Source organism: Phoca vitulina, unplaced genomic scaffold (genome assembly GCF_004348235.1).
Source record: "Phoca vitulina isolate PV1807 unplaced genomic scaffold, GSC_HSeal_1.0 scaffold4, whole genome shotgun sequence".
NCBI lineage: Eukaryota > Metazoa > Chordata > Mammalia > Carnivora > Phocidae > Phoca > Phoca vitulina.
In genome coordinates this window covers 20474754-20484405 of record NW_022589707.1, presented here as the reverse complement: position 1 = coordinate 20484405, position 9652 = coordinate 20474754, and positions in this window count along the sequence as shown.

The following is a 9652-nucleotide window of genomic DNA, read 5'->3' as shown; positions in this document are numbered from 1 at the left end:
CTCGATCCCAGGACCCCGAGATCACGACCTGAGCCAAAGGCAGATGCTTAACCGACTGAGCCACCCAGGCGCCCCTCTAATGGACTTTTAAACAGAAAGGTACCTCAAACTCAACATGTCCCCAAATGAACCCACTACCTTCCTCCACAAAAAGGCTCCTTTCCTACATTCTCTAGCTCACTAGTTAAGCCCAATTATGGTCAATTCAGTTTCTTAAGAAAAAACCTGAACGTCAGATCTAACCATCCCATTTTTCTTACCCAATACAGCAAATCACCAAATCCTGGTTAAGTTTGTCCCTTGAAGACATCTTCTTCTACTCAGTCTTACTGATTTGGCCCTAATTCTAGCTATCTATTATCTTCTTTTTCCTGGGATACTCTAGTGCTGCCTAACTGGCCTTCCTTCCTGTTGTCTTGTTCCATCCAACACACAGTCTACCCACAACATCCCAGAGTGATCTTTTACAAATCTAAGTAGAGTTTGACTCCCCTGCTTAAAATCATTCCCATTGCTCTTAGGATAAAGTCCAAAGTTCTTCCTGGCCCTTCCCTATCCAAATCTCTGCCTTCCTCCTTAGCTTTATCTCTTGACTTCTCCGTTATCCCTCTCCTTTAACCATATTAAACACCGGTTAGAAGTCTGTTCTTTGAACAGTGATTCCCAGATTTTCAGATTTTCTGCACCTGTAGTTTTTGCTTTGCTAATTTCAAAAATAGGGTCATCTATTTTTTAAAAATCTATCATCTACTATCACTGTCATTTTATAAAAGAGGGATCATCTTAATGCCAGAAAGCCAGTCGGTCTTAAACCCAGTAATTAAAATTGAATGACTTTAGGATTGAAAAGACTTACCACACTGTCTTCATTTCCCCATTGATGGGTGAAAATTTCATTCTGCCCCAACAAATATCTGAGGTCCTTTGGGAACCACTGTTGTAGCAATAGACCAAGCTCTCTTATACTTCGGGGTCTTTGCATTTCTTTCTCTCTGTGCCTGGAATCCTCTTTCCATCCCCTGTCACCCCTTCTCCTCCAGGTCTCAGCTTAGACGATCCCTCCCATGGGAGGGGAGGCCCCAGCACAGCACTTCTCAGGCTGAACCGGAACCCCGGTTCTCATCCGCCTGCCCCACTAGACTAGAAGCTCTACGAGGGCAGGATCTATGTCTGTTGTTTTCCAGTGTTTTCTGAGAGCTGAACACATTCCCTAGATCACAAAGTTCAATAATTATTTGTTGAATATAAAGAATGAGTACATTTTGTATAATACCCAGACAAAAATAATCAGTGACCTCATCACTATCATGGTAAATTGATAGTTCTGAATCTGTGAATTGGCTATGTAACTTTAATCATGTAATTATTTAGATTTGGTTTTCTTAGATTTTAATAATGTGTTTTTCTTATATTTATTTTTATCTTTAGAGTTACTGTATTTTTCCAATGGCTGATTGGTTTGTGAATTTTTCAAATTATATTTAGCTTCAGTTATCTCTAAAAGATAAATAAGCATAAAAAAAAAAACAAAAAACCCTGTGCAATTAGAGCTATAGTGTAAACTTCCTGTGTTCCCTTGAGGATATATTTTTATATAAATTGTAATGTATTTAATTCATAACCATAATGTTTTGTGTATAGTATTGCATGATTCCTCTATTGTTCTCCTAGTTGTGGCTAAAGACATTGTTACCTATAAGTAGCACTCTAAGTAAATAAAAACTAATACTGGGGATGTAAGTCTGCTTTCTGATATTTCAGATATTAAATAAACCAAAGCATTGACACTTTCTTTAATGTAGTTTTGTGTAAGTACATTCAAGCTGCTTCATATAGTAAATAAAGTCTACTACACTAGAGCTGTGACATTTTTCTTTAATGTGTTTTATGTAAATATATTCATGAAACATTTGAATGTAAAGATACAAGTTCCTGGCGTATGTTAGCGGTTTTGCAAGTGGGTCATCTGTTACTTGTGAAGCAGGAGAGAGATGTTTTCTATGAACCTGACACAATCGCTGTATCTGAAATGCATTTGATCTTTTGTTCTTATATTTTGAAGTTTCCTAATTGTGCTTTTGTTTGTGTGTGGGCTGGGTGGTAAGGGAACTAATTATCTCATTAGGGCTGTCTCTCCCAGAATATGTCACTTTATCTGGGAGAGGACAACAGCTGCTTCTCCCCACTGAGCTGTAGGAGAAGCCCAACATGGTACTGTGGTGCCCACTGAAGCACTGTGGGATCCATGTGCTAGAGTTTTGATGACATCGCCCCACGCTGCCAAGATGTGCATGGTTGTTTGGGTCACTGGGAATTTTGTTTTATGTCGGACAGACAGCCTGCATGCAAAGAAGCAGCTCTGACCTCTCATTTGAGTGTGTTTTGTTTAGTTTTTCAGGAGGCAATCTTGAAAGAATATTTACATTTCTGACTTAAAATAATTTTATAAGCACATTGGAACCAAGTGCCTCCTGAAGAATGTGGTTCAGTCATTTCAGTTGGTCACAGGACATGTTTCTAGGCACTAGGATGACAATGCAAAAGATGGGAGAAGGAGTGTGTTAAGCGACGCCGTACGGCAAACTTTCATAGGTAACGCTCCCTCTGATGCAGGCTTTTGAAAAATCTGAACATATGGGTCAGACAGCGTGGAAACCACAAAGAAGATGGAGTTTTTTATGACCCAGAGAACACTAAGCCTTGTCATTGACTTTTGCCACACATTCCTATCCAAATTTTGGTTTCAAGTCACATTATTCTCATGTATATAGTCACCTTCCAAGTCAGAAATTATGTAAGACATATAAAAACTCTCAGCTGCTTCAAGTTTTTAAGGGGTCAAAAATGAAACACTATACACCTATGTCCATACTTTCAACACACACATGTACATCTATGTGACATATACACATATATTCTACATACATACATGAGTGCATTGTAGTGTGGTATTTTCGTGCCATATAGTGCAGGAGGTGAAAATACGCACCTTGTTGTCAAACAGACCTGAGTTTGAACCAGGCTCCACCAATTATCGGCTGCTTGATTTTGAACAAGACATGACATAAGTATACAAACACCAGATCTAACCTAGAGTGAGTGTGTGTGAAACTCGAGTTCTCACCATTATTACTACAGAGCGGCGGTGTCAGTGCCAGACTTGCAAAAGCCAAGAACCTTGGCCTTAGGATATGTCTGCCAATTGTCGTGCTTGCATGTGAAAATATGAAAAATAATGTTAGAGATGTATATGACATCTCACTATCATCTATAAATACTTTGAGAAAATTCACAGAATGAAAACTGCAGAGGATTGTCCCAAGCACATAACACCCCACCTCTGCTTTTACTAGGAAACCCCTGGTCATCAGTCGTTGAAACAGAACGAAAGGTTTCTCAGGGGAGAAGATGTGTGGAAGGAATACTTATCTGACCTCAGTGGCCCAGGTTTTGCAACCTCAGGGAGTGCTAGAGATGTCTGGGGATTTGCTGTTTTTGGAAGGGGACAGTCTCGTAATTTGAATCTGGGCACTGGGAGCGCCTGAGTTCTAATATCAGATTGGCTCGGGATGCCACCCGAGGCACTTGATGGGTACTCACATTCTGTGCTTGAGATTCCAGTAAACGGGACAGCCATTTCTCTGGCCTTGGAAGTCTTCCATCCCAGATCTCCCGATGAGATTTAAGATACAACTCCTTGGAAGCAGCCCATAGTGTTGAATAAGGTAGAAGGTGTGGAGGGCGCTAAAAGTGATACTTACCTTGGGATTGAGTGGGTGTGAGATACCAGCATCTGGTTCTTTCTGTCTGAAGTGAAGTCGGCACTGGTTTCCCAGGGGAAGTTGTTTTTTTTTTTTTTTTAATGCTTTGTAGAAGTCAAGTAACTAGACAGGACATTCAGTGGTCAACAACCTACATTCCCGAATGTCTGAATACCCCTGATCTAGTTACCCTAACCGGTTTAATATTGTTTCAGTGAAGTGACAATTTTAATCCGCTTTGACTGGAGGATGATAACATTTGCTTAAGTTTGACTCATGGGAAGGCCCTCAACCTGGCTCAGCTCTGCTCCCAGACCTTTCATCAGGGCTCTGCTCTGCACTGTCACCAGAAGTACCCAAGAGGCTATATTGAATTGTGGATTGGAGCATTCCCTGATCAAATCTGACCTTCTACTTTACTGAGTCCGATTTCCTACAGGGATTCTAGGATATCTGCAAACCCTCTCTTCAACAGGAAACACAACCTTTTGTTTGACAATAAAAAGTAAGGTTTAGAATGCAAGTAAATTTAAGAGAAGTGGAATGATATTAAAAGCCTTTCTAAGTAACAGGCTTTAGTGAGGAAAAGATGGTGAGACCCCCAAGTCTATAGAAGGAAACAGGTAAATATTTCCTACAGATCAAAAGTTTAATCATTTGTTCTATGAATGTGGAAAGAATCTTGAGAAACAGCTAATTTATTTTAATACACTCTCAAAAGACGACTTCAATAACAGTGCCTTTCATTTTTTCGGTGTTTTACAGCTCACAAAACATTCCACAGACCTCATCTTACTTGATTCTTACAACTCTTGGAAGAGCAGGGCAGGGAAGGCGTTAATTATCTGCACTAAGGAAAACAATCTTAGAGTTAACTAAGGTAGTAAATACCAGAGCTAGAGCTCAACCTGAAACTCTTGACTCCAAATCCCAAGCTCTTACCACCCCATCATTTTTAGTTCAGATTAGGAGGGTATTGTTCATAATAGCCAAAAAATGCAAACAATCTAAATGTCCATAAACTGATGAATGAATACATATAACATGGGGCATCTATACAATGGAATACTATTTAGCAACATGCTACAAACATGGATGAATCTGAAAAACATTAGGTTAGGTGAAAGAAGTCAGACACAAAAGAACACTATTGTGTGATTCCGTGTATATAAAATGTCCAGACAAAACAAATATATTGAGACAGAAAACAGATTCGTGGTTGCCTGGGGTTGGGGGTGAGAACAAAGGTTGACTGCAGAGGGGATCTTTGTGGGGTACTGGAAATGTTCTAAATTTACAACTTGGTAAATTTACTGGAAATAATCATTGAACTTTAGACTTACAGTGAGTGCATTTTATAGAATATAAATTAATCTGAATAAATTGCTTTTAAAAAACAGGAGGCACATATCTCTCACCGACAGGTGATGCCACGTTTACAATCTCACTGAGGTAGCTCAGCTAAACAATGGAATCATCTGGCTCAGAAGCACTTGGTTCTTGTGCTAGCAGCACATGATTTATTAGTTTTGCTCTGCTGATAAGACCATTAAAAGCAGATGACACAGCATTCAAGGGCAGCACCATGCTTGCCGCCTCCGCCAGTCTTACTGGCCCTCAACCCAGGCAAATGTAGCCTTTCTGCCAACCTCTGAGATTTCATGCTGATTGTAATACGACTTTCCCATCTTTTTTTAATTGTTGTCATTGTTCTTATTGCTATTACAAAACATAGAGAAACATACAAATTGGAGAGCTAAAAATGAAGGTTTCCTGTTCTATTGAGGGCATGAATTGGCAAGGAATTGTGTTACCAGTGGGTTGGGGCTTTGGTAACACCCCTGAAAAACAGCTCCAATTCCCGGGGGACACCGTGGAAAGGGCAACAAGCAGAAGGGGGGGTGGCATTCAGAAATGAGGGCCAGGGGAAAATGAGACAAGGCAATCATTCAAGATCTCAAAACACAGGGGAGCTATGAAGGTAAAAGTCAGTGAGGATCTGTGAGTCTGGGAAAAGACAGTGCCTTTGATTTGATACAATTGCAAATGAAAAAGCTCAGTAGCCAGATAGCAGCTCTCAAGCAGGAACTGTCCCGTGTTTGGGTACACCGAGTCGCCATATTCCTATACTCTCACTCTGAATTTACCTTTTGAGCCAATCATCATAGCAGGATGTCAGCTTTTCTGCCCTTTAAGATACCACTTCCCTGCAGGACTTGTCATGAACCTGACAGCGGAGCCATCCCAAGGGAAAGATCCATGTCTTGGGAGCCGGCCCTCCATCTACATCATTCTTTCTGATACCACAGTGAGCAAATCTGTCCGGAAGGGCAATATCAACACTCGAGGTAACAAATAACTATGTCCTGAAATGAGTGGAAGCTTCAGACCTTCCAGGACACCCCAAGGAAAATTTCCTTTATTAGAACTTCATATAACATATATCAAATATATCAAATCTGCTCTTGCTTTGCAAGTGCAATTCCATACCCATGATCTGCAGCTTAAAATGAAAGACCTGACTGATGAAGTTCAGCTGTTCATTCCTCATGTTGGAATTTTTTCTGGAAATCAGTTTTTTGCCTTCACAGTTTTCACATTATCAGTGTATCTGTCCATCTGCTTGCATGGGACTCATTTCTACATGTTCGAATTAGTTCAACAAACGAAAATTGGACCTAGTCTACATAAGGCAAAGCACCAGATGCTCTACTAAAAATTTCTGTCTTTCATCCCATCTGTCCTTCATTTCGGTACATTTTGAAATGACACACGAGTAAATCTCAGTATGAGAAGCAGCTTGGACTTCTGATACATAACCACAGTTATCTCTTACTAGCTGGGTATGCTTAAAGAAGTTTTTGGAACCTCTCAGAGCCTCAGAACCCATTTCCGTCCTTCACGAAGTAGAAGTAGTGATACCTCTTTCACCAAGGGCTGCCTTACCCGCAGTAAGTGGGAGCAACACACAATGACTCCGCGGAGACTGTATTAGTACATAAGGCTGCCTTGCACATTGTGTGCAAAAGCATGTTGCGAACTGCAGATGTTATACAATTGCAAGATATTATTTTTATAAATAGCTCTAATAATTTTAAATTTGACTCATGCTCACTACCGTAAGCTGGCATCGCTTGGAGATTTGCTTGGCCGCCAGGCCTCAGAGCGAAGACTTGATAAGGGTATTGCCAGTTCTCAGCTGAACCCTGTGGCCTGTTGGGTTGTTGTTGTACAAAGCCTGACCTTTGCCTGACATTCCCCCCGGGGAGCTAATCTGAGACGCTCCGGCAGACAGACAGGGAAGTCGGAAGCTTCACTTCCTTAGGGGTCATTACACTAGTCCAGCACCCTTGTGACACATCGTCCGTAGGAAATGCTGAAAACCCAAATCCTTCTGTGTAAGTATAAAATATGTTAGATCGAGTTCAGAAAGCAATCTTGCACCTGTACATTGAAAGGGGTTAGATAAGCCTTAAAAGGAGGGGGGCAAGCGTGGAGGGAGGGTAGAAGTGAGGAACAACTTGTTAAAGAGTAGAGAGACCCTTGGCATTTGTGAGAATAAGAGAATTGCCAGTTTCCCAATTTTGCAAATGACACGATCATGTATGATTTCCATGTTTCCTCACCAGCAAATTGAGGACAATTTAAATAAGAAAGGTCTCCATGAAATGAGCAGGAATGCCATTCTGAGATACGAACACTTCTGTGGCTAGCTGGGCTTGTTCATTCGTTGGAGACCACACTCAGAGGCAAACTGGCCATAAAGCAGGAGCTTCTGTGCCCCTGTGAGTATTGGGGTTCACAGGAGGAGTAGGGTGTTGTGGGGGGCTGGGGAGCCGAGGAGCTGGGTTACAATTAGGCAGCCTTCTTCTATAAGCCTTTTTGATAAACTGCTTAAAGAGACCTCAGAAGAAAGTAGCTCAAATCACCTAAGACCTAGTAGTTCGTCATGATTCTATTATTGTTTCAAATATAGCCTCACTTTCATAACTAATTTTGTATTTATAATTTTATATTATTCTTCTTAAAGAAGGCCTTAACACTGGATAATCTTCAGGCTCTGTAAGACTTGGATCCACTCCTGCCTATACAGTAATTCATCTGGTTTGTTTTTTTAAACATACTTCTTGAACACCTAATAACTATGCAAAGCCTTGGGGACAGTGAGTGGGGCAGGTGTGGCCCCTCCCTTTGGAGAAAATGCCTTTAGGGCAAAGACCAAATTGAAACAAGCCATCCTAAGTGGGATGCTGCGGAATGCAGTCTGTGGGAGCTGGGAAAACTAAACTGGACTCCGGCATCAGGAGAAGCCTCTCCTTGGGAGACACACTTAAGACCTGAGCCTGGTAGAAGAGGCAAAGGCATTCCGGGCACGGGGTGGAGCATGGACAATGGCCTGGGGATGATGCAGCAGATGTGGGGAGTTCAGAAGCCCAGTGTGAGAGCTGCAGGAAGGGACCCCAGCTGAGAGTTGTGATGTCAGCAAGGCCTGGTGCTGCAGGGGCCAGAGGGCACAGCAAAGATTCTGTCCCAAGGACAATGGGAGCCATTCAAGGATTTTAAGCAGACAATGACCCAAGGAGATTTGTGCTTTTAAAAAGTTACTCTGTTAAGAGTACACTTATCTTGATGAGCACTGAGTAATGTACAGAATTATTGAATCACTATATTGTACTCAAATAATGATTGAAACTAATATAGTGATTGAAACTAATATAACACTGTATGTGAACTATCCCGGAATTAAAAAAAAAAGTTACTCTGTCTATACTGTGGAAAAGGGAAAATGTCAGTCTTCCAAGAAAATGAGGACAGCAGCTTACACTCAAGTTCAGACAAAGAGGAATAGTCAGAAATGAAGTAGGAATTCAAGGGTGGTTTAAAATCCAGGAGTCCAGACCTTGTGATTGAATATGCCCAGGCTGGGGAGAGAGGGAGCCAAAGGTCACACACGGGCTCCAGCAACTGGGGAGGGGGGGAGGGGTGGAGGGGGGATGGGGCCATGAGGATGCCGCTTTCAGAAATGAGGAAGTCTGCGTGTGGGGTAGGGGAAGCAGAAAGAGGGAATTCAAGATACTGGTTTGGGACAAGTTGAGTTTTAGGTGCCAGAGAGACACCCAGATGCAGATAAATTTTAGCTCAGTAAAATAAAATAACACCTCAGTGTAAATCTGGATTTTTGAAGTCCTTTCACATCACTGAAACTACTCATATGAAATCTGTGACTGATAAGGTCCGATTGCAGAATAAAACAGAGGACCCGTGGAAATGAGATTTTTATTAAAGAGATTCCTATCATGCATTCATTTCACTCTGTTATGTGGTTATAAATAGAAATGCATATATATTTTGACATACAAACAATTCCTAAAATGACCAAATTCTTCCAGCAATTTGAAGGTTATTAGAGAAAACGCAGAAACAATCAGTAGGGCCTCACAACACTTCCAAACATTGAGAGCCAAAAGTACACAACCCACAAGCGAAGTAGTTCGCCTTCAGGCAGAGGGTCTCCTGCCTCCTAGAGTGTTAGGCTGACGTACTTATTACTTACGAGAGGAGGTAGGAGGTCTCCGATGACTGCCTACAAATACTATTTACTGAAATACCAGATCTGCTGGCAGGATGGGTATTGCTGAGTTTTGAAGATGCTGATGAATTTTGCTCCTGTTGAGTTTCCATTAATATTAAGACACTTGCTGGGATTAACAGTTGCCTGTATTTAAGAGGGCAAACTATGGCTGGGGCGTAACGTCAAAGACTGCCGTTTAACAGTAGATGATAATGAAGTCCAAAACTCCTTGACATGGCCTTTCAAGTAAAAAGTATCCAACATCTTTATGCATCTACCGTGATGCTGTGGCTGTTAAAAAAAAAAAAAAAAAAAAAAA